General features: G+C 42.8%; 1 protein-coding gene across 1 annotated transcript in view; it reads right to left on the bottom strand.

Moving 5' to 3' along the window:
- The window catches only part of LOC310704211 (uncharacterized protein), a 253,324-nt gene that overhangs the window by 104,531 nt on the left and 123,737 nt on the right, over positions 1-25,056 (bottom strand). Inside the window, exon 2 of the transcript XR_014524631.1 lies at positions 662-726. The gene's annotated coding sequence lies outside the window, so the exon portion shown is untranslated. The remainder of the gene's footprint in view (positions 1-661; positions 727-25,056) is intronic.

Genomic DNA, 25,056 nt, shown 5'->3' with positions numbered 1-25,056 from the left:
CCCTTCCTCCCCCACAACAAACACTCTGTGAGGTGAATGGGGCTGAGAGACTTCAGAGAAGTGTGACTAGCCCAAGGTCACCCAGCAGCTGCATGTGGAGGAGCGGGGAAGCGAACCTGGTTCACCAGATTACGAGTCTACCGCTCTTAACCACTATACCACACTGGTCAGTGCAGACAATACTGAGCTAGATGGACTAATGGTCTGACTCAGTATTATGCAGCTTCCTATGTCCCTCTGTATGAAAAAGCTTCAGATACTCATTCAGAAAGGAAAGTTTGGGTGGGGGGGGGGAGAATGACAATCCCAGGGCTAAATAAATGTTCCAGACAGGATGCAGATTCAAAGAAGAAAAGCACCACAAAATAAGCACAGTAGAATAGTCAGTTAAGCTTTCTCGTTTGGCTACAACAATTGTGGTTATATGTGCTTTGCCCAGCTATGTGACTTGGGAAGCCACAGAGATCAGGAAATGCTGTCCCTAAAGACCAAGGAAGTAGTTCAGAGATTGACTCAGCTGACGCAATGCACTTGGGAAACTTCAAAACTTGGCTTATATGAGTCTGAGCTTTTTCATCGTGTGCTCTTGCAACAGGCCCAGGCATCAAAATACTATTAGTTATTGATTAGCAATATAAATGTGCTGATTTGCTTTACTTGCCTCTAAGTCTTCTTCCCTTCTAGTCTGAATTCTGGGCACAACCTCTTGCGCAACATCCACTTTACCTGCAATAGAAACATAAAGAGTAAAAAGATAATGAATCATTTTAAAAATATTTCAAAATTGTAATACTCAAAACCCCATATAATAGGAATTGAACTTTGATTGATGAAACTGGAAAGATATACAGGATCAGATTCTATCTATTATTCCAAGCCAATATGGAACAGGTTTTAATATTTGGCCCAGATGGTTCTCCCATAGCGGCCATTGACAGCTTTATCCTCCATTAATTTGTCAGCTCTTCAGTGATTAGAAATATATTAATCCCAAGTATCTATCTTGGCCATTGACCAAATGAAATTTCAAAGGGTCAGCCATTTTTACCTATCTTCTGTTTGCAAACTGCTGCCTAAAATTGCTCCATGTTCTTGTTTTATAACCTTACACTGTTCACAGGACATCAGTTAATTCACTGCAGGTTCTCAAGTGATGTTCTTACTGTAAATACTACATCTTCAGGGTTAACCAATATTGTATATATGTGGGCTTGGATCCAAATGCCTTGCATGAGCAGAAAGTCACTTCTGTTTATGCAAACCAGCTCCCCCTCCATTTTGTTATTCCCCAGTTCTGCTGCTGGTCCCTCAGGCCCCAACCCAAGTTGCTCCAGAGACTCCCTCAGTCTTCAGGAATAGCTTTTGAAGGCTGCAATGAAAGAGAGAGAGAGAGACAGAGACAGAGAGAGAGATGCCAGAAAGCCCCATTGTGTGAACAGAGTATTATTCATGCTTCTTTGGATCCAAACTATATGTACATTTACCACTTGAATATTGTAATTGTCTCTAATACTGATGGGACACTCACAGACCACTTACAGGGCATGTAGTGTCAAGGAGGGGGTTGCTTTCCTGAGTCCTCCCTCCAAGCTATTAATTAATCAATCACACACACACACACAGGCACCGACCAGGTTACCAGGCTTTATTGGCTTCTTCTCTGGCACCAGCTATAGAACATCAAACAGCAAGTCTAAAACATGGCATGTTCTCTCCCTCCCTCAGCAGGTTAACTCAAAGATTTATAGGGCTGGAGAATGCTGGCAACCAGCCAGCCCCATCACATGCTCCCACTTTGGGGACTAATTGTTACCACCTGCCTGAGGGGCCACACCCAGTGATACTTGCTCGCAGGATCACTACTTCATGACATGTGGAACCTGAAAGTTCCAGAGAAGAATGTGATCACTAGGTAAGTAGAGGTGATTGCCACCCCTTCAGACAAAGCTGGGTGGTTTGATTGTTCCCTCTCAGAGACGGCTTACAACATATCTAAAAACATGATAAAAAATTCAGTCCTTAAAAACTTCCCTGAACAGGGCTGCCTTCAGATGTCTTCTAAAAGTCAGATAGTTGTTTTATTTCCTTGACATCTGAAGGGAGGGCATTCCACAGGGAGGGCACCACCACCGAGGAGGCCCTCTGCCTGGTTCCCTGTAACTTTGCTTCTCACAGTGAGGGAACCATCAGAAGACCCTCAGCGGAGGACCTCAGTGTCCAGGCTAAGCGATGGGGGTGGAGACGCCCTTTCAGGTATGCTGGGCTGAGGTCATTTAGGGCTTTAAAGGTCGGCACCAACACTTTGAATTGTGCTCGGAAATGCTACAGCTGGACAGCATTATTATTGTGTGTCATGCAACATAAACTTATAGAACCATACTCCCTCATATAGAGGAGGGAGAAAGGTTGTTTTCTGCTGCTCCAGAGAAGCGGACACGGAGCAATGGATCCAAACTACAAGAAAGAAGATTCCACCTAAACATTAGGAAGAACTTCCTGACAGTAAGAGCTGTTCAACAGTGGAATTTGCTGCCAAGGAGTGTGGTGGAGTCTCCTTCTTTGGAGGTCTTTAAGCAGAGGCTTGACAACCATATGTCAGGAGTGCTCTGATGGTGTTTCCTGCTTGGCAGGGGGTTGGACTCGATGGCCCTTGTGGTCTATTCCAACTCTATGATTCTACTGCAATGGATTTGGGCAAAGCACAATTACCTCTGGTTATTCCCACCAGATTCCACTGGCAACCACTGTAAAATAGAACACAATTCTATGGAAGAGATCAATGTCTCACCTCTTTAAGGAATTTTATGTTTTCTCTTCACCCTCCTTGCTAACAGCAGCAACCCATCACTTCTATCTAGTAGGGCAGGGAGTGAGGAGGTTTAATGATACCACCCAGTATTTCTGGGAAGTTGTCCAGGGTGCTGGTTGTTTAGAGGAACAGCCGAAACTTTTACCTCTTACGTTGCAAATGCCTAGATGGATCTTCAACATTCAGCTGTGGGGAAAGAGGGAGGTACACAAGGGGAAGAGAGAACCCTCTGTGCAGTATTATAGGTGGGAGAAGACATTAGAGGAAGACTACGCCTAAGACAACACAACTGGAAATTGTGGGGAAGGGGAAGGAACTGAAAACGAATGCATGTCTGCTGGAAGCTCTGTTGAGCCTACATTTATTAAATGAACAAATATAAAAATTGGAAACCAGCTGACAAATAATGTTGGAGATGAGCAGAGACTTGCTGCCTTTCTTGCATCTCCCCTAATCATTGTCAGGTCAGGAAATTCCAGATCAGGAAGAAAAGGTCTGCAACGTGAAGATGGCTTTTGGCTTACCTTTCCTTCTCTGTTCATTTATCTCATTCAGCAGTAAGTCCATTTGCCAATATAAAGGGCCTAGTGATCTATCTTCTGATTTATACTAAGATTTAAAAGAACATCTCTTGGAAGACAGCCGATGAACTGATGTCACAACTTCCAGTGTGTTGGCTCCCCATCTAGTGTTTAGTGTTGAGTATGGTGCTAATAAAATGATCTGGTTTACATCTATGCAGGCATTTAGAATTGATCTTGGCAAGTGTCAATGGACTTACCAAAAACCAAACATTTCCCACACATTCAAAGGTTGAGTCTTACATACATGCATGTTTTGGCCTCGCATGTCTAGGCTAAACACTTGAAGAGGGCTACAGATTAAGAAGCACCTTTGCTGTGGAATTTCTTTGAGTTACACACAATTTTACATCGAACTGTTTTGCCTATCCCCACACATTCAAGGAAGAAAACCAAGATGCAATCACAGCGGAGAACTATGCACTATTTTCATTCAGTTCCCACCACTTCTTGGGATTTCTCATCTCTCTGGACTTCATCTGTGTTCTTTTAGTGACTTGCTAACATACATTAGGGAGTTTTGCATTAAAATGTGAACCAAATTGAATTTCTCCCTCATCCCACACCTGTGCTATTCTTCGTTATAAAAATCTATGCCCACACTGCATAAAAACAGTCACAATATCAGGGTTGTTGTTTTTTTTTTAAAAAAAACTGCTTTAATTAGCATTAAAGGAGAAAGAAAACTCTCAGTGACACCAATGGGAAGCCCCCTCTTCCTCAAGACTAATTGGGGAAGGATTTTTACTTGGCTCATGGCTGGGAAAGGAAGTCTTAAACCTTCCCATGGGTTTCAGTGCTGATGATTATTTCCCCTTTAGGCCTCATATTTAATTTTAAAGAAAACCGCAACATGATTACCTTGCACACTACTAACGTAACATGCAGTTAAGTCCACAGACATCACTTATTGCATTTCACAGCCATTTTGCCCCCATTTCCATTCTCTTCCCCAGAATGGATCACACACACACAAACACAAACACCTCCCAACTAAGGGTAACGCTTTATGCAGCTGGACTCTGGTCGATGAAAGCTTGTGCCATAATAAATATGTTAATGTACCCAAAAGACTGAGTTACCTGTTATGAAAGCATTATGGGAATTGATTACATTCAGAACACAGACAGAAGATGTCATTCTGTCTACAAAAGGCTTTTGAGCCAGTGGAGGGGTCTCGCTGGTGGAGGAAGGGAGCAGCAGTATTTGCTGATTCCTCCTCTTCCAACTCCCAACAGTACTTCCCACGCAGAGCAAGAGGTATTGCTGGAAGCTATAATAGGAATAAATATCGGCAAAAGTTCTCTTCTCCCCTTCACCTGTGGGAGCAAAGCTGGTTCCAAACCTATTAGTCACAAAAATTATAGCCAGTTTTTAGAAAATCTGTAAATCATGCCAAATGAAACTTTTTTATTATTTCTTAAAGAGTGTAGAATGCCACTGTGGAGCTTTCCATGAGTGCTCAGTTTTCTATTGTATTTTTATGACAACACAAGCACACTGTCCACTGGGAGAAGAATTCTTTTTGAGAAGTACAAGCACTCCAACATGCCTTATACAAAGTGGAAAATCAAAGTGCATATGTAACTGCTTTTCCATCTCTACTGCAACTTTTTATAGACTTATTAATGCACGAGAGCTACAAAATGGAATCCCTGTGCAATAACAGAGGGAATAATAATGGAGGGAATCTTATAATTTAAAAAGTTTCAGAACAATGTGGCAAGAACAGTTGTGGCAGCAACCAACTTTCCACTGGAGAAGATATGGAGGTTAAATAAGGTATATTTATAGCTTAATTTGCTCATATAAACCTCAAACATGTAGCTGAAGGAAAAGATTAATCTGTGTTTATTTCTCTTAAAAATTACACGACTAGACATAAAGTCACGCTTGAACTTTAGAATATGCATTTCCTCTCTATTTTTAGATATGCCTGGGAAGTTAGAAACTATTCCTGAGTGCACTGTTCAACTAGAATATATTTTTAGATTTCCACTTGGTAGCTTCAAAAGCATTAGGCCATTTCACAAATGAATATAATTTCTGTTATCTGTTGTGCTCAAGCAATCCCAGGCCATTCATGCCAGTTTTTAGCACCCTGAATACTGTCACTGATGTTAATATTTTAATGGTGTGTTTTATTGATATGTTTTATGGATATGATTTGTGATTATATTATCTCTGCTATTTTACTGTTTGCAAACTGCTTTGATCCTTTTTGGAAGGAAAGGCAGTATAGATATAGTTTTAAGAAATAAAATAAGTGCAACACAAGTGAAATAATTGAAACCATATGTTTCCTGATCTTTTCATCTACCCTGGTCCAGTGCATCCATTCCACTTACATAATGTCCCTACAACACCTTATCAAAAGTTCCAAAAATATATATTTCTTTTATTTCACTGCCTGCCTGCCTGCTTGCCTTCCTTCCTCCCTCTACAGCAGGGGTGACCAACTCCCAAGAGACTGTGATCTACTCACAGAATTAAAAACTGACAGTGATCTCCCCCCTTTGGGGGGCTCAGGTCAAAGTTGTTGAGCTTTCTTTAGGGAGGAGGAAAGCCCATTTTGGGGGAGGGGTTAGAGTCAAAGTTGTTGAGTTTTTTCAGGGAGGAGGTAAAATGTTGAGCTTTTTTTTTTTTAGGTGAGCCAAAGTTGTTCAGCTTCTTTGGGGGGAGCCAATGATCTACCAGTGATCTACCGCAGACGTCCAGTGATCTACCGGTAGATCACAATCTACCTGTTGGACATGCTTGCTCTAGAGTCATTTATAGGGTCTTTTACTAGAATCTACTTTCAGTGTGAAGCTTCTTTGCTTCTTTCTTTTTTTTACTAGGGTCTTTTATTAGGGCCATATTTGCTGGTAGTGGAGGCAGGCTTTTTTTCAGCTGGAACTCACCAGAACTCAGTTCTGGCACCTCTCAGGTGGGCGCAGTGGCAGAGCAAGCCGATGGGGCCCCTGGGGCAGCATGCTCCCCCTTCACCCAGGGTCAGGGTCAGCTGCCCTTGGGGCAGGGCGAGCCGGGGCAGGACACTCCGTGGGGCCTCCAAGGAGTCTGCCTGCCTCCTCCCACTCAGCCACCCTACAGCTGAGGGGGAGGCGGTGGGCGGACCATTTGGGGCACAGCGGAGCCTGTAGTCACCCAAGCTACCGCGTCACTCCCAGGAGAGTGGCTTGGGTGCGCTGCAGGCCCTGCGGTGAGTGCCGCCCGGCATTTTGTCACCCCCCCCTCAGTGGTGACACCCAGGACAGCCTGCCCCCACGGCACCCCCTTCCTCTGCCACTGAGTGGGCACCATTGCCATAATAAGAGAACAAGGTTAATGGTGAGTTCCGGCACCTCTTTTTCTAGAAAAATAACACTGAGTAGAGGGATTTCGATAGCAATTTGATATTGCCTTAATTAATGCAAGAAGATTACTTTGGAATTCTCATGATTTTCACTGAACAGAAACTTGAATTATTGGCATATTTAATTTCAGTACTGCTTTAAAAAAAATCAGTGACAGCTATCATGATTTTCAGGAATTACTCTAAAAATGGTGTTCAGAGATCCTAAAATCATACAAGTATACAAGAACAGCAGGACCTTAATTACATACTTAGACATAAAACAGAAACATTTGCAGAAAAGTGTAATTGTTCAGACCTTTTTGATTAGCAAGGGTCTCACAATATCTTTCTTAAATTCATCTCATAAATTTAACCAGTGAAGCTAAACTTTGTCACTGCTTCCACCAAGACCAGATCCATAATGGCTACATAAGCATTAAGCACAAAGACTGAGTTGGCATAAGTTTAAAGAATATGCTGTACGTCTTCCAGCAAGCAGATTTTCCCTTCCTCTTCGCATGATAACTTACGTGACTCTTTGAGAGTTTTACAAAGAGACAAAATGTTGCATAATAATAATAATAAAGAATCTTGTCTAGCACGTTGAACAAATACTTGCTCTCACTAGCCCCAGTTAAAAGGTTTCTTCCATGTGCAGGACCTCTGTTGCACACATGGTTCTCCTGTTAAAACATTGTGCATGAGAAGGGTTTTCAATCCATGTGGTATATCTCAGGGTTTGCTTCATGCAATGCTAATTTTTCTAGAAAAAGAGATGCCGGAACTCCCCATGAACACCTCCCTCGTTCTCTTAGAATGGCAATGGCGCCCACCTGACAGCTGCTGGAACTCTGTTCCAATGAGTTCCTGTTGGGAAAAAGCCCCTGGCTTCATGTATTTTCATAATGTATGCACATACTTTCTTTTCAAATTCTACTGAATGTGAACGCCTTGGGTTGATCAGTGTTCATGTACCACAGAGCACTGGTAGACCTCTGGATCTGGTGATCAGATAAAACACTTTCGGTTGTATTCAATGTAGCAGTTAGTCTCAGTTCTTCAGCTTAAGGACTTCCACCCTCTTCCCTCCACATGTGCCCCCTAAACTTGTTCCAGGTGCTTCCTCAATTCTCTGGAGCAGTGCACAGGGTGGCAGGAGAGGGGCAAAGTCTCATTGTGCTTGTGGTAATCCTTGCACTAAGAGGATGAGTTAGGAAAACACCACCCTTTGCTCTCTAAAGCTATTTCCCCTTCAATCTCCTCTTTCCACTCATGGAATAAACCATGTCACTGAGACTGCTAACACCCTTCCCAATATTCTCCATGAGAAAGAATATAACTGCCATGAGAATATTCTGAGAAAGAAAATTAAGTACAGACCTAAAATCATTCCAACACTCTTTTCAACACTGCGCGTGTTAGGCACGGCCAGCATTTAGGTCAGGGGTGCCAACTTGAATAAAATATTGGGGGGGGGGTCCAGGTAAGTCCTGCCCCACATAATCAACCACAAGACGTGGCACACACATACCATTTAAATGGCAATGCTCATCAACTGGGGAGGGGCTGGCCCCTTCAAATATTTTATGGGGGGCTGAAGGGACAGAGAAAAAGAGAAGAAGGATCTGTGACAAAATATATAACTTCAAGAGAGAGATTTTTTAAATTGCTTACGTTTAAAATGACTAGCATACAACTGGAGGACAAATGCTTAGAAAATAAACTTTGCAATTGACCAACTAACCGATGACCTATCCTCACTTGCCACACATGAACTAGCTCCATATGGCAAACTACAGAAATTAGATACAAATTTAAATTAGCAAAATCTATGAAGACTGACCAATCTCTGTCCCCTTTTCGCTTCTACCTCGCTCATAATATTCTCTTTGTTGTTGTTATTGTTGTATTGATGTAAACAAAAAAAGAGATACTACTTAAAAACCCAAATGTGCCATTTTTTTGGAACATCAAAGGCCACAATGTGCTTCTAAAATAATCTTCTTTAAAGGCTTCTCTTGGCTCACAAAATTTCCACCTGAAACCCAATAGTAAGGAAAAATGAGCTGATGTTCTGCCATGGGCCTTCACAGCCCAAACTTGTGTGCTTCTGTAGAATAACACCCTCAATGTGATGAGGCACACCACATTTTGGCAATTTCATTTGCGGTTTTAGGGAGTGCTGCAATTTGAAGAGAGAGAAAAGTGTTGCACACTACATTGTACACATTTTGTATCCCAGGACTGAACAGGGGATTAGCCATTAAGAACGTGGATCCCTGTCAAAGTCATAGCATCATGATGGCGCTGTCAAAAGTAATCACTGAAATGAGAAAATACTCCCCGCCACACACACACACCTTTGAAAATTTTTACAAAAACATTCCTGGGTTCCATGAAGCAAGCTAGCTGAATTCATAATGTGTCTGTTAAGGATTATATTCACACTATAAAATGAGGAAGAAAAATGTACACTATTAACTTCATTAGCTGCCTAAGGGACAGCTTGTACTCAGCTTTACTCAGGTTTTATAGTGTGACTGATCTGACATGCCAACATGCCAAGTCAAGGCAGTTCAAGCATGCAGACCAAGAATTGGTTCATACAGTCTGATACCTCAACATGTGGCATCTGAAGCCTGATGCTCATGTGGCCAAACATAGCAATCACATAGATAGCTATGGGTGTATCTGTGCAGCTATCTGTGCACAGCCATGGGTTGAAAAGCTCAGAACTAGCACAGGATATTGTGCCATTTGACCTACCCAACTCCATTTCTCCTCTTCCTCGCCTCCCACCCTCCTCCTTTCTCCTTCCAGCTTCCCATGACATGCCTGGAACACGAGAGAGGAAATACACCCCAGACCCACATGTATTCATTGGAACATCTGTAGAGCGCCGTATCAGAAGCCACATTGAATCAATTCCATATTAGGCTATTGTAAATACTTGTAGGCACACTTCAGCCAATGTTTTCCTATGGACGGTGCAACACACTGTTATTCTGTGGGACCTTTGAGTCCACAGCAGCGCTTTCCTTTTTTCCAATGACGACAGCATATAAGCAAACACTGAAAAGTGTTGGATTACTCCTAGGGTAACCTTTCCTTTAAGAGAGTTTGGACTTTTAATTATTGTTATGTCTTAAGTATTTTTGACACGGGAAGCACTTTCCGCACTGACTTAAAAGAGAAAGCTACAGTATCTTGTTGCTCCGTCAGTACAGGTCCAGATGGGTGAATGCAACTCCAGGCTTAGCTGTCTCCCTTTCAGAGGAAAGGCATGCAGGAAATTGCACTCAACGAAGGTATCATCACTGTGAGTTTAGTACAGGCCAACTTTCAGAAGTGATAATTAATGAAGCCTGTGCTGTGACCTGATCAGCCTCCATGTCTTATGCTGTTTCATTAGTGCAACATATAACTCTTGGCCTGGAAGAATACAGAGCAGAATTCTTCTAAAAACCTTGTAACTGGCCTCACATACTAAAATCCAGCTTATCCAACTTACCTTTCAAGGCACAGTGGTATGTGCTTTAAAGCATGTGTGTGCCACCAAGTAGAACCTTGGGGGGCAGAACGGCTCTCTTCAATGAAAATTTGTGGGTGCCCCACAGAGTTGGCGCCTAGGTCAGGGGCACAGGGCAGGCTAAATGGCCCACTCAACTCCATCCACTCTGCATACCTGCTGCCTGAGGTCTTATTCTACCTCATGGCAAGGCCTGTCCTTCTCAGAGCCTCCCTATTGTCCTTTCAATGCATAGTGGCTTCAAGAAAAGCCTGTGCTGCAATGTTTGCCAGCCTAGCAACTCATTATGTCCTCACGCTATTATGTATTAAATTTCTGTATTCCCCTTTCTTCCCAATGGAGTCCAGGGCAGCAAAAACACAAGTGATACAACAATGAAAACATCTTTAAAACAATTCCAATACAGATTCAGACTGGCGGCACCTTTCTAAGATGTAACGGGGCAGAATTCTAAAGGATAGGTTGCCACAACAATAAAAGTCCAGTTCCTATATTATTATGCAGTTGACTGGCTGATTTATTGCTTGCCTCAGATGTGGTGCTAACTTTGGAAATAAGCTGGGGCAAGGTGCATCCTCCTGTTTATGAATGGCATGTGCTGGGATTATTGCTGACTCATCCAATAAGGGCTTTCCCCATTCACCACAGTAATACTCTCATTGCTCAGAGCAAAGCTAGATTACATACAGTGGTGCCCCACAAGACGAATGCCTCGCAAGACGAAAAACTCGCTAGACGAAAGGGTTTTGCGGTTTTTGAGCTGCTTCGCAAGACGAATTTCCCTATGGGCTTGCTTCGCAAGACGAAAACGTCTTGCAAGTTTGTTTCCTTTTTCTTAACACCGTTAATGCAGTTGCGACTTGACTTCGAGGAGCAACTCATAGAACGTGATGTGGTAGCCTTTTTTGAGGTTTTTGGTGATTTTTGAAGCTTTTCCAAAACTTTTCCGACACCATGCTTCGCAAGACGAAAAATTCGCTAGACGAAAAAACTCGAGGAACGAATTAATTTCGTCTTGCGAGGCACCACTGTATATAGCCCTAGGGTATGCACATTTGAACTAAATTTCTCCCTAACAACTGGCACAGGAAATGTGTGAGATTTAAGACACAGACCAGGTAGACCTTTAAACTGTTCCATTTATTTAGAGCAGCTGAATGGAATTAACTATCCAGGCTCAGATTACATACCATGAATACAAACTCAAGTTTTATATAAATTGTCTCCATATTGTAATTATATATCTGATGAGCTGTATTACTGTAGGTTATTTCCTGATCTCTCACAGCAAAATGAAGCACAATACTAGGCAGGAAAGCTGCAGACCTAAATGCAATTACAAGGGAGTAAGCCCCATTGAACACTGAGGGATTTACTTCCAATGCGTAGGATTTCATTGTAAATCAAGGAAGGGGAACCTGAAACCTTCCTTGTTGGACTACAACTCCCATCATCCCTGGCCATTGGCTATGCTGGCCAGGGCTGATGGGGGTTGTAGTCTAACAAACATATGGAAAGTGACAGGTCCGCCATCCCTGCTGTAAATGAAGTAGTAGAGGGGTGGAGAACTGTGCTTACAGAGTAAATAGCATTCAGCCGATGGCCTGGAAGTTTCTAATTACATTCCCAGCATGCGCTACTCATGGCCCCTATATTCTATTCAAGGTAATAATTGGATTTCCATCAGCTGCTTGGTCAGGAGCCCAGACTTGATACAGCAGTGTGTCCATAATCAAGAAGTAAACTTGGCCCCTCCATGATATCTAATAAAAGAGAATGCAATAGGAAAGTGTCTGCCGTAAGCGCTGAAAATAGCCTCAGCAATGTCCTTTTGTTTTCACACATATTTTTTTTAAGCACAAAGACAGAGTTTCCATCTAAAAACTTAGTGGATGAGTAAAAGTCTGCAAATGCTACAACTACTTCAGGAAGACTTAGTGCCAAAGGGTCAATTAGGACCACATGGATGAGGGAGAAAAAGGAAGCCTATATGAGCAGGGCTGGCAATCCCTTTGACACACTGTGGTTGGCTTTGCAGGCTCAAATGTTAGAGGTTTATGCTTTTTTTAAAAAAAGAAAAAGGCACAGCACTATCTTTTGACTTTTTTAAATTCAAAAATCTGAAGCAAATTTTCTCTCTCCTTCCCTCTTTACCTTGCTGGTGTTTCTATGAAGGCAAGAATACTGTACCTTGTACTAATGGGACTATTAATTTCTCATTCTGGGGTCTGGCTTTCAATATTGTCAGATGAGCAGGAATAGAATTGCCACACTTGGGGGTACCACACTTGCTGTCAGGGCAGGACTTGAGGGCAGATATCACCCTGACAGAATGAGCAAGAGGATCCCTAAGCACACCAGGACTGGCTCATCAGATTTTGAAGTCAAGTACAGTGGTACATCAGTTTAAGAACGTAATTCGTTCCAGAGGTCCATTCTTAACCTGAAACTGTTCTTAACCTGATGCACCACTTTAGTTAATGGGGCCTCCTCCTGCTGCTGCCGCCACCACCACACGATTTCTGTTCTCATCCTGAAGGAAAGTTCTTAACCCGAGGTTAGCAGATTCTGTAACCTGAAGCGTCTGTAACCCGAGGTACCACTGTACTGTAATACACATTGCCGTCTAAAGAGGGAGTGCCCCTCTAGGAGCACTAAGCCCATGGTCCCAAATACCCAGGTGCTAGAAACAAAAGATGGCTACCAATATCTTGCCCTGCATAGGAACTTGTCCAGGGCACTTCCTGGCCATGGATGGAGAGGAAAACAGTGTGCTTGGATGACCAGTTAGTTTTGCACTATGTAGCAGTTCTGAGATACCATCTGATCACACACATTTCAATCACTGTGCCAACCTGCCTGGTGTGAACTGTCTGGAAAAGAATCTTTCTGTGCCATGTGCCACCCTTACTCTAAATTTTGGAATGATAGCAGTGAAAAGGCCAAACAGTCAATTATTTAGGGGACAAGGCGAGTAATCAGTGGCAAAGTTGGATCAGGAGACAAATGAATAGGCTCAAGCAGAATGAGATCAGGACAAGCAGACTGGTAACAACTGAGCAAAATAGTTACTGATTAGGTTCAGGAACGAAAGGGTCGGTGCAGAGCAAGTCAAACAAGGCAGCAGGCAGGACGTGTTCAAGGAATAGGATCTTACTGGAGCAGCTGAGCAGCTTAGCAGTAGCTGCATCCCCTTTCTGTTTTTTCTAAGGGCTGCTGGGAGGCTGGAGCCAAAGAAAACGGAGAAGCTCTCGTGACCTTAAGGTTCAAAATGATCAAATGACCTTAGGTTCAAAGTGGAAAATGACCAATCAGATGATATGCTATCTGGACACAGTTATAAGTTCAATTCCTGGCAAGAGCCAATTGCTTCATTAAAAATCAATACCAACAAACCATCACAATCTATTTGTGTCTACATATAGATTTCATATACATGAAATACAGGGAACTCCATAAAAGAAAAGCACAGCATTTTCATATCTGTTTCTATATCCTGTTCTGATCAATACAGCTATGCTCTTACAAAGCCTAGCAACAGCACAAATGAAAGAAAATGCTATTGCTAACAGCACAGCTCTACTGGACCGATCAGCAATGCACAATTCCTTATTAAACACAAGAAGCATCTCACTTGGGGTAGATCTAAACACACGGGGGGGGGGGGGAGAGAACCACGATAAATAAGTCAGAAATTAGATCTCTTTAACAAAAGAAAAAAATCTCTATGGAAAACTGTATTTTAAAATTTCCTGCTCTCTGGCACCATCTGGTGTTGCATGCTTATAGCACATTCAACTCACTGTTTTTTTACTAAAGTAGCTGAGTCCTTGGTATCTAGTGGGCAAAGAACAGCAGGAACTGCTTATTCTCAAGGGGCAAAATGAGAACTGTTTTGTTAGCAAGCTTTGTGAAGACCTTCAGGATGAAAACCTAGAACAGAACTGAACAAAGGGTTTGGAGCTTAATTCATATTGAAATACAGCCCAGGTTTTTAGCCAACTGCTTGTATTCACACACAGTAAATACAATCCATTGAAACACCTGCTTAATGTAGACATCAGACTGATGAAGGGAACAGAAAGCTGGTTCTTTTCCCAATCTTTAGACTTGACCAAGTTTAGAAGATACAGCCAGAGATGACTTGAAGGAAAAATATATTAATCCATGAGGCGGGCAGAGGAGAGAGTCAAGCAAACAATGAAAACATACAGCATTTGGCTGGCGTACATTTTGTTCCAAAGGTTGAGCAGCACATACATCATTCTCATGGTCCAAACCTGCATGTGTTCCCTAAAGAAGTTGAACTGCTCAAAAGTTTCATAACTAAGGCTAGAGTCCTATACTAGGAGACCCCATTGAACTCAATGGAAATTATTTTGCGTAGGGTTGGACTAAGTTAATATATTATACATGAAGGATTTTTCACAAGATGCTAATCATCAAGTCTGGACTACTGCTACCACTACTTCATAATGTGAAACTCAATTCAAGATCCATCAAAAGAAGAAGCTTAAAACGATCTTAACAAAGAGTAGCAATGAACGTGTGACAGCTTCTGAAAAGCAACTATAATAGCATTAAAAACGAATTGTTAACTCTCCATATTGCTCCATATTTACTTTATTGAGTCCTGGAAGGGGCTCGGAACGTAACCCCCATGCTAACTGGAAAACACTTGTATATGCTTTCAGACAGCAACGTGTCTGTAAACTTTACCTAATATTTTAAATACCACTAATGATGGATAGGTGAAAAACAGAAATTGTATCCATCATGCACTGGTGATCAAGTGCAGCCAGGTTTCCCCTGATTTCCAGGACCTGGTGTGGTCTATAAGGTAAAAAGGTAAAGGTACCCCTGCCTGTACGGGCCAGTCGTGACCGACTCTGGGGTTGCGTGCTCATCTCGCTTAAGAGGCCGGGAGCCAGCGCTGTCCGAAGATACTTCCGGGTCACGTGGCCAGCGTGACGAAGCTGCTCTGGCGAGCCAACACCAGTGCCACACACGGAAACGCCGTTTACCTTCCCGCTATAAAGCGGTACCTATTTATCTACTTGCACTTAGGGGTGCTTTCAAACTGCTAGGTGGGCAGGAGCTGGGACCGAACGACGGGAGCTCACCCCGCCGCGGGGATTCGAACCACCGACCATTGAATCGGCAAGTCCTAGGCACTGAGGTTTTACCCACAGCGCCACCCGCATCCCACGGGTGTTGTCTATAGGGATGCCTATATAAGGTTCAGGGGCAGAACCTTATTTGAAAACTATGCATAAATCTCACTTAAATGAAAGACTGAATAATTCCCCCTTTCTAGTAGGAAAAGAAAGATAAATGGAAAAGGCATATCAGTATGTTGTGAGTCATTGCAGGTTCAAACACCATGGATTGAAAATCGCAAGTCTGATGGCAGGAACATGCACAGTTCTAGGAATGAAACCTAAGAGACACCAAACCACATTTGGGAGGGTAACCTTCATTCTATGGCACTATGGAATACATGGGCACAAGACTGGTGGATCTAATAAGTTATCCAGCTGTTTGTTTTTTATTCTTATCCCCACTTTACGCAATTTCACTTATGTGTGCAGGGGCTCAGAACGTAACCCCCACACAAGTTGGAGGACGCCTGTATATGCTTTCAGACAGCAAGTCAAAGAGAATCTGGGATTAATACAGGTTTCTTGCTGTGTCTACTGTACATCTGCCCTTTTTCAAAAGGGTTGCCACTGAGACAATGCAAGCAGATAAGACATTCAATATCTGACCAGCAAATCCACCACAGAACTTAGACGAAAAACTTACAGGAGGCAGGCCAGTCAGTTGTGATGCAAGTAAAAGACTCGTTAAGTATTTCAGTAATTTTTGTGGCTGTCTGGATTCTTGTGGATAGGAGACGGAGAACAGAATCTTGGTCTTATATACACAACTACTGTATGTTGTGGTTAGTGAATGATGGCCAGTAATTTATAATGGATTGGAAACTACCTTCCCATTTTACAAGATGCTTTCTTAAACACCTCAGGCCGCTATGAAATATATGTTTGTGTTCCTTTGGGATATTGCACTATGTCTGCAGAGTTAGCGACAGCTGCATTTCTTTTAGTTCAGCTTTCTCAAGGCACAATGTTTTTTTTTAAAAAAAGCTCCCAATACAGACTGGGCTGACATTTTGAAAAGCAGCAGCCCTTCTGGTAAATTGCAGCCAGTGCTAATGACACATCACTACCAGTCAAAGGTGTGAAGGAACTTCAGTGACGCGTTACTTGTAAATGCACAGAGTGGTGGTATATTGAGTATTGATTCAAGACAGCTGCAACAGTAACCCGACATGGTGGATTCTGAGCTGGAATGTAGCCGCCTTGAATATATTCAGCCCTTCCCTACAGCACAATCCCCACCCACTTTATAGCGAAAGACAAGTTATAAGCACTGCTAGAAACAGAAAAGCTAGAGTGCAACAAGAGGTGCATCACAGTCTGGTTGAGAAAACTCAGTTCCTTCTTCTGCTATGGGGTCAACTCAGATGAAGTGATGAGCTGGCAGCTGAGAAGATTAAGGCTAAAATCCTAAACACACTTACCTGCAAGTAATAATTGCATGCGACTCAGTAGGACTTAGGAGAAAACATGTGTGTAGGATTCCACTGTAAGGATACAATCCTATCCTCACTTACATTGTGAGTGAGGATACATCCTATCCATCGCCACAGTGATCCATGCAACGGTCACCTCCAGGCTTGACTACTGTAATTCGCTCTACGCGGGGCTGCCCTTGAAGCTGTCCCAGAAACTCCAGCAGATGCAGAATGCAGCAGTGAGGCTCCTTTTCCAGCTGCACTGGCTCCTGGTGGAGTACAGGGTCAGATTTAAGGTGCTGGTTTTGACCTTTAAAGCCTTTCACAGCCTAGGACCCTCGTACCTACGGGACCGCCTCTCCTGGTATGCCTCACAGAGAGCCTCAAGGTCCATAAATAGCAACACCCTAGTGGTCCCGGGCCCTAAGGAAGTTAGATTGGCTTCAACCAGAGCCAGGGCCTTTTCAACTCTGGCTCCGGCTTGGTGGAACGCTCTGCCTCATGAGACCAGGGCCCTGCAGGATCTGATTTCTTTCCGCAGGGCCTGTAAGACAGAGTTGTTCTGCCTGGCCTTTGGCTTGTAGTCAATTTGATTCCCTCCCCCTCTCTTTTTTCTTTTTCCTTTCTCCTCCTCCTTTCTTCTAGCCTGGAGAAGAGGAGGTTAAGGGGTGATATGATAGCCATGTTCAAATATATAAAAGGATGTCACATAGAGGAGGGAGAAAGGTTGTTTTCTGCTGCTCCCGAGAAGCGGACACGGAGCAATGGATCCAAACTACAAGAAAGAAGATTCCACCTAAACATTAGAAAGAACTTCCTGACAGTAAGAGCTGTTCGACAGTGGAATTTGCTGCCAAGGAGTGTGGTGGAGTCTCCTTCTTTGGAGGTCTTTAAGCAGAGGCTTGACAACCATATGTCAGGAGTGCTCTGATGGTGTTTCCTGCTTGGCAGGGGGTTGGACTCGATGGTCCTTGTGGTCTCTTCCAACGCTATGATTCTATGAGTCTATGATTCTATGATTCTGTGATGAGGCTGCATTTTAATATTTTAATGTTTCAATATTTTAATGTTGTATTTTAATCTTGTTTTTAAGTTGTATTCATTCAACTTGTTTTTATTATTGCTTGTTAGCTGCCCTGAGCCCAGCCTTGGCTGGGGAGGACAGGGTATAAATAATAATAATAATAATAATAATAATAATAATAATAATAATAATAATAATTTGGAATTGTTAGCAACTGTGATGCTAATTGAATCATGCCAAATCACATTGTTGCTTGTTTTTAACTATGGGCATGAGGTGATTTTATTTAGGAGTGCAGCAAGGGGGGGTGCCCTCACTCCAATTTCAATGAAAAACCCCTACCATGTTGCAGGTAGTGCCCTTGGAACCAGTGGGGAATATTCTTATTGTGATGTGGGAGCAGTAAACATCCCTGGCCTGCATGCTGTGTACCCCAATTAAAATTGCCCTCAGGTGCATTATTATTTTTAACCACATCATGATTGGCAGTGATGCACTTAGCATCATGTGGACTTAGGCCCTGAGGAGGCACGCACAGGATTGTACTCTATGTGGATGTGGATGTCACCTTGTGACATTTTTCAGTGAGAAACAGAATGAAGGAAAGCAAATCTATTGCAAATTCAAAATGTTATATAAAATATAAAGTGGTTGTGGTGGCAGACCACCTCGTTGGTTACCCTAAAGCAACCCTGAGACACGCTGCTCCCTGTCTTGCTTCGGTTATTTAGCAGGACAGCAAGAAAAAGGATTTCTGAAAAAGCTCTAGTCTTGCTCTTATTGCATGGAACATGGAAAATAATGTTCATTTATGTCTTAATGTGCCATAGAAGTTGGTTTTGAAAGGGAAATGCTGGTATGGCCACACCAGAGCTAAAATATTTGGGATGACCGCATTTTATATTAACAGAGAAAAGCATTAATCTGGATTACACCATCAAAGAAGGCCATGTGAAAATACCAATACCTCAGTAAAAGCCAAAATTACACAGTTGAGATTCCTGTAAATAGTTGCTCGTTTTTCCATTTTCCAGTAATGAATGTCTGCAGCAACACTGCCGTCTAGAGAGCAGCTCTGTAAAGATCAGGGAGTTGATCATGAGAATAGAGATTTTGTCAAGTAGCAAACAACAACAATAACAGTAGTAACAGACAAAGAGCCGTCATGGGATTTCTTTGTCATGTGTATGAAATGTGATGAACATCCCTCAATGAGCAAATCTCAGGTTGCGGCATATCTGAGTTGCAGCCCTATCCCATCTCATCTGATTCTTGTAGGACTACAGTGGTACCTCAGGTTACATACGCTTCAGGTTACAGACTCCGCTAACCCAGAAATATTACCTCAGGTTAAGAACTTTGCTTCAGGATGAGAACAGAAATCGTGCAGCGTTGACGTGGCGGCAGCGGGAGGCCCCATTAGCTAAAGTGGTGCTTCAGGTTAAGAACAGTTTCAGGTTAAGAACGGACCTCCAGAACGAATTAAGTACTTAACCTGAGGTACCACTGTATAAGATTCCAGCTCTCCGTGTGCTTAGCAGAAAGTGCCCAGCCCTACTGAGTCCAATGGGGATATGTGTGTTGAGGACTGTAGCTGCCACTGTGTACTTTCTGTCACTTGTTGTGTTCTCTCTGTGATGTAGAGTGCAATCTATAGATGAGCTGAAGCTAAGAGATAGTGACTTGCCCAGTGCTGAACAACATCTCTAAGGCTTGAACAGAAATCTCCTGGGTCATCTTTGTAATGGATTCAAGCCTGTACATCGAATGAAGCCTGGCTTCTATTCGGTGCTTGCCCAACTGGCAGGAGAGGTGTGTTCTATTTCGAGGAAAAAAGGAAAACAACCACTGCCCCCATTCTAATTTGAAACCTAATTGAATCAATTATTAAATTAAAATTTCCTAAATACAGTTCTTCGCAGATTCGTGCCAAAATGGAAATGCCAGTGGCAGTCATCCTGGGATGGAGGCTCTAATGTATCCTTCTGTAAACAGCTGCTCTGTGTTTCATTATGGACTTTAGCAAAACCATATTAAAACAAAGGAAAGCACATTAAACACGAACATTCGTATGGCACATAGCAGTATTTCTGAGGTGACTATAAAAGGGGCTGGTTTTTGGGGTTTTCTTAAAGTCTTATATTGGGGAAAGGGCCTGGGTGTTGAGCCAAAAGCATTCATAATTTATACCAGTTCTCAACTATTCCTGCTGCTCAAAGATTGCTTCAGAGGACACAGCTGTGCTGTTGTTGTTAAGGAGAGCTAAGAAATGCCCACAGGTTGTGGTCACCCATTACCAACTGTAATGTAATAGACTCTAATGGGAAACAATCATTCCTAATGGACAAAGTAACCAAACTATGTACTGTAGTCTTGAGTTTGGGAACATTGCGTTTCTCTCTGTGTTTTGTTATGTTTTTAAGTCTGAGAGGATAATATACAAGATGAGTTGTGCAGTCTTCCTCCCCTGAGTGCGAATTGCGGGGAGGGGTTTGGAACTGCTTGCTGCAAAGACCATGAATTCAGTGAAACTGGACAAGGGGAATAACCACCGCAAGCACCACAAGAGAGCTACTTTTAGAAAAGCAAGTAGCTTTATTTGTTTTCATTTCTCATGTAGTCACCAAAAACAACAAATCAGTGCCTGTTAGGGCACTTTTATTCTTCTTTCAGTATCTGGGACTTTAACCAGTGTACTCAATAATCGGCTAAAAAATAACAAAGGGGTGGAGATGGGTTTTGCTAATAGAAAGCAACTTTTCTGGAAGGGGTGGAAAAGGAAGCACCCATCAACAGCATGGGCAACAGCAGAGTGCTTGCCAATTCTCCCTCTCCTCCAAAAGCTGACTAGAAAAATAAATCCACTTAGCTTTCTCCAGCTAGACCCTATCTAACTCTGTTATTCTCTTATATTGCTTCCTCATTCCCTAACTTCTAATGGGACTTGGTACTATAGCATCAGTGAACTCAGAGCTGATTTTTGTCACACCCAGAATACTCACACAAGCACTCCCAACCACAATGTAGTCACACAAACACAGACTTCATAACTAGATTGCCTCTCTACGGTTAAATGCAGTGACAACCCCTACCACAAAAACTTGTTGGGAGACAATCTGTTGACATGGTTGGCCGGTTGTTTATACTCCTTAGGCGTTTCCTAAAGATTAAACTATCTTGTGTTTATTATTTATAACGTGCTTTTCTGTCAGTCTCAGAAACCATCCAAATGGTTTGCGGGTGAGGAGACATATTTATTTATTTATTTCAAAATGCACCACACACTTTCCTGTCAAAACAGGAACCAAAAGTGGGAGAGATAGTTCAGGGATTCCAGCAACCACAGTCACGACCAGCCCAGTCAGCTTGCTGCCTGAGGCAAAGTACAAGATGGCACCCTTCCCTTCAGTTCCATGAGCAGAAAACAGACTTTAGTGTCAGCTGAATCTTTATTGAATCTGAATCAACCTATCTTGAACACCAGCAAAGGGATTATGTCTTCTACTGCCCCTGAGAGCAGTAGGCTAGCTTAGGGAGCACAGGGCAGCTCTGTCCTCCAATATATTTTGTGATTTTTACCTATAATGAAACTAACTCAGCTAAAATGAGATGCATTAAATTGATTCTAAATTAATGAAAGTAGGAAGCAGGAAAGTACATTGTTTTTCTACTGTGCAACTTGAGTAATTTTTGTGGTGTGAACCTATTCTCATTTTTGACCTAAGGCACATTGGATTTCCAACTCCACTTGGCTCATATTGCTAATGGGAGATGTATTTACAGGACTGGGGAAGACCTCCGCTTCACACCATCAAGCACTGGCAGACACCATGATGGGGCTGCACCGCTCACCTGACCTCCTTCTGGATGAGTCACTGAGGCATACCAGGGCAAAGAGAGGGAGGCAGCCATGAGGTTGGTATGGTGTGAACATAATAGCAGGTTCACCGGATTCACTCCACCAGCAGGTGTGAACCATCCCTCCCTAGTATGCAATAGCAACTCAGAGGGAGGTCAGGTGAGTCCTACCTCACTGTCGGCTGTGTCAGGAGTGGCTGCTTCTCACAGAGAGCAATGGCCTAGAGCCAGATGTTGCTGGACTACAACTCTCATCAACCTTGTCCAATGGCCATGCTAGCTGTGCCTGATGGGATGAGGACTTCAACAACATCTGGAGGGGTACCAGGCTCCTCATCCCTAAGCTAGGTGGACCAATAGCTTCAGCCAGTATACAGCAGCTTAATTTGTTCACCAGCTGTTTTCTTCCTACAAACACTTCCTCCCCTTAACACCTGCAGGTTTTGCAGAGGCAATATGTATTTTTGCTTCTTCTTTTTAAGAGGTCATTTGTGTTCATAAAAGGGCCTGCTGGGCAAAGTTTGGGTGGCCTTACATTAAGCAGCATTATGAAACATCGGCTAATTATTCTAATTAAATATTCTGCAAATAAAAGGTGGGAAGAAGAAATGCCCGCAATGAATTCTTTGCATTTCATTAAGCAGGTCCATCTTTTTTGTTTTTATGACAGATTTGGGGGTGGGGGTTAAAAAAAATAATTTTCCAAAGTGGGGTAAGGAATAATATAGGTCAAGCCAAGTTTTGCAGGATATATAAATCCTTGCAAAAATCCATTTGATGGAAAAAAATCTTTAAATCTCCAGCTTCTAGGAAAAGAAAGCATGTTGATCCTGGCATTGAATGCTAACCATCTACATATCATTTTTCCATGAACTACCAACAGAATAAGCCAGTTAGGCACATTTTCTGACATTCTTGCCTGTGAAAATGCTGCGTGTAGGGGGAATACATCAAGCTTGACTTATTTATTTACAGAGCTTTGGCTTTACCAATCCCATGATTTAAATGTCAGAGAGAGCCCTGATTTGGAAGAAAAAAAAGTGTTTCGACTTCATCAATGCCTTTTTCACAGAGAATCTTGAAGATGTCGGTCTTGTGCATTCCGGTAAAAAAAACATTCTGAATGCCAACAGCTAGGGTTTTTCCACTTTGCAGAGCACCCTTCCCCATCCTGTTGCTTCTCTGCAGCTGCCATCAGGCCCAGCCAGCATGGCCAATAGTCAGGGATGACGGGAATTGTTGTCTAGCAAGATCTGAAGGTTGGGAAAGGCTGTCCTACAATGGAAGAATGAGAGGGATCTTTTCCATGCAGAGCAAGCAAGGACTAAGGTCTGGTCCACTCTTATCTTGTGGGACTCCAGCTGTTTTTATCTCTGGGACTATTTCTGCAAAAAGCATGCATACAGAAAAAGGCTTGGTATTGTCTCACAAGGTTGAACAGTGGTACAGGCAGAACCGACAAGTTAATGGCCCTGCTCCTATGCTGTTAACAGCAGCTTGTTGATAAATGAAGCCACTTTTTCTTGGAATGGAGAGGAAGTCCTTGAAAACGCTTCACTTGCTTTATTTTTGCATGTCAGGATGCCATTTGAGGCACTGAACGAGAGCCAAAACACCAAAGCTGGTAACTCTAGAAGCAAGGCAAAGGAACATTATTTCTTACAATGCTCACTAATGGGAATGTGGAAAAAGAAAGGGCTAGCTGTATTCGAGCTCAGTTACATTTTTTAAAAAAAGGGTTCAGGTAAAGGTAAACAAGAAAAAGAAACAAATTAGCGTGTTTTGGGGGACACCTTTTGCAGGGTTGGATTGCCCAGTCTCACTGTGCTAAGTTAGCAACTCACAGCTGTGGGACAAGCAGGAATTCCAAAGGGCCTGCATTTCACAATCACAGCATGCTGCAAAAAAGGAGACCAGCTGAAATTCTGCTTGTCAGTTATCTGTTAAAGATGCAGGGACCCAGCAATGCTGCTAAAGTGTGAATAATGTACAGTGGTGCCTCCGGTTACGTAAAATTTGCAATCCTTCTAAAAACTGAACTGAGGGTAACTCGCACATCACTACCTGGCGGGGGGGGGGGGGAATTGCAGATACAGTGGTACCTCTGGTTATGTACTTATTTGTATATGTGGACCTGAGTGAAAACTATCTACAGCATCCCTCTGCTGGCCCAGGATGAGAACTTCAGTACATAACATTGACTAGGCCTTCAGAAGCTGTCCTCACAGGCTGAGGCAGAAAACACACCACCTTCCACCACTTTGTGCTATGACTTGGACAGGGAAACAAACTTCACTTTTCTCCAAACAGCCAATGTCGCTGCTCAAAATTTGCAATCGTTCTAAAAACTGAACTGAGGGTAACTCGCACATCACTACCTGGCGGGGGGGGGGGAATTGCAGATACAGTGGTACCTCTGGTTACGTACTTAATTCGTTCTGGAGGTCCGTTCTTAACCTGAAACTATTCTTAACCTGAAGCACCACTTTAGCTAATGGGGCCTCCCACTGCCGCCACGCCACCGCTGCGCGATTTCTGTTCTCATCCTGAAGCAAAGTTCTTAACCCGAGGTACTCTTTCTGGGTTAGCGGAGTCTGTAACCTGAAGCGTATGTAACCTGAAGCATATGTAACCTGAAGTGTATGTAACCTGAAGCGTATGTAACCTGAGGTACCACTGTATACTTTCTGTTGGCACAAAGAGTTCCCCCCTCAGTTTGCTTTCCTCTTCTAGAGGAATAAAGCCCTCTATATGGAATTCTTCCCTGTCCAATATGTGAATTCATAGCTGCTGTCCAAACTTCCCTAAAATAGCTTTTGAATGCAGCTATTGACTAGTTTATTTTTCAACCAAGTTTAGGATTAATAACAGCTTTGGGATCTCTGTGCGGTACACAAGCCAGTTGGACGACTTCACCAATGGCAATACCTAGTGGAGCCCACTGCAGTCAAATGGAGTATTTCCATTCACCTCTGTGGGCTTTGGAGTGTCTCCCAAGCTGACACATGTGCCAGAGCGGCAGTATTTTCAAACAAGCATGATAAGGGAGGTAATTTCAATCTGGAGATCTTTATAGTCTTGAGTAAAGTATAACTCTACATAAAGAGAGAGGAGAAGGAACTACCACAAAGCCAAAATCACTACTGAGCTTCTAGATGGAAAGATAGATAAGATGATAGAAGATAGATAGGTAGATAGGTAGGTAGATCTAGGCAGTGCTTTTTTCTGGGGGTATGTGGGGGTACACATACTCCTAAACATTTTGTGAATCTAACTTTGGCCTCACTGAGGGGCAATATTTCAATATGAGTAGGAATATGAGTATCCTTAAACATTTTTTA

The sequence above is a fragment of the Podarcis liolepis genome (assembly GCF_965112155.1).
Source record: "Podarcis liolepis genome assembly, chromosome: 3".
In the NCBI taxonomy this organism is placed as follows: Eukaryota; Metazoa; Chordata; class Lepidosauria; order Squamata; family Lacertidae; genus Podarcis; species Podarcis liolepis.
Note: the sequence above shows the minus strand (reverse complement) of the source record. Positions and strands in the feature narration are given on the sequence as shown.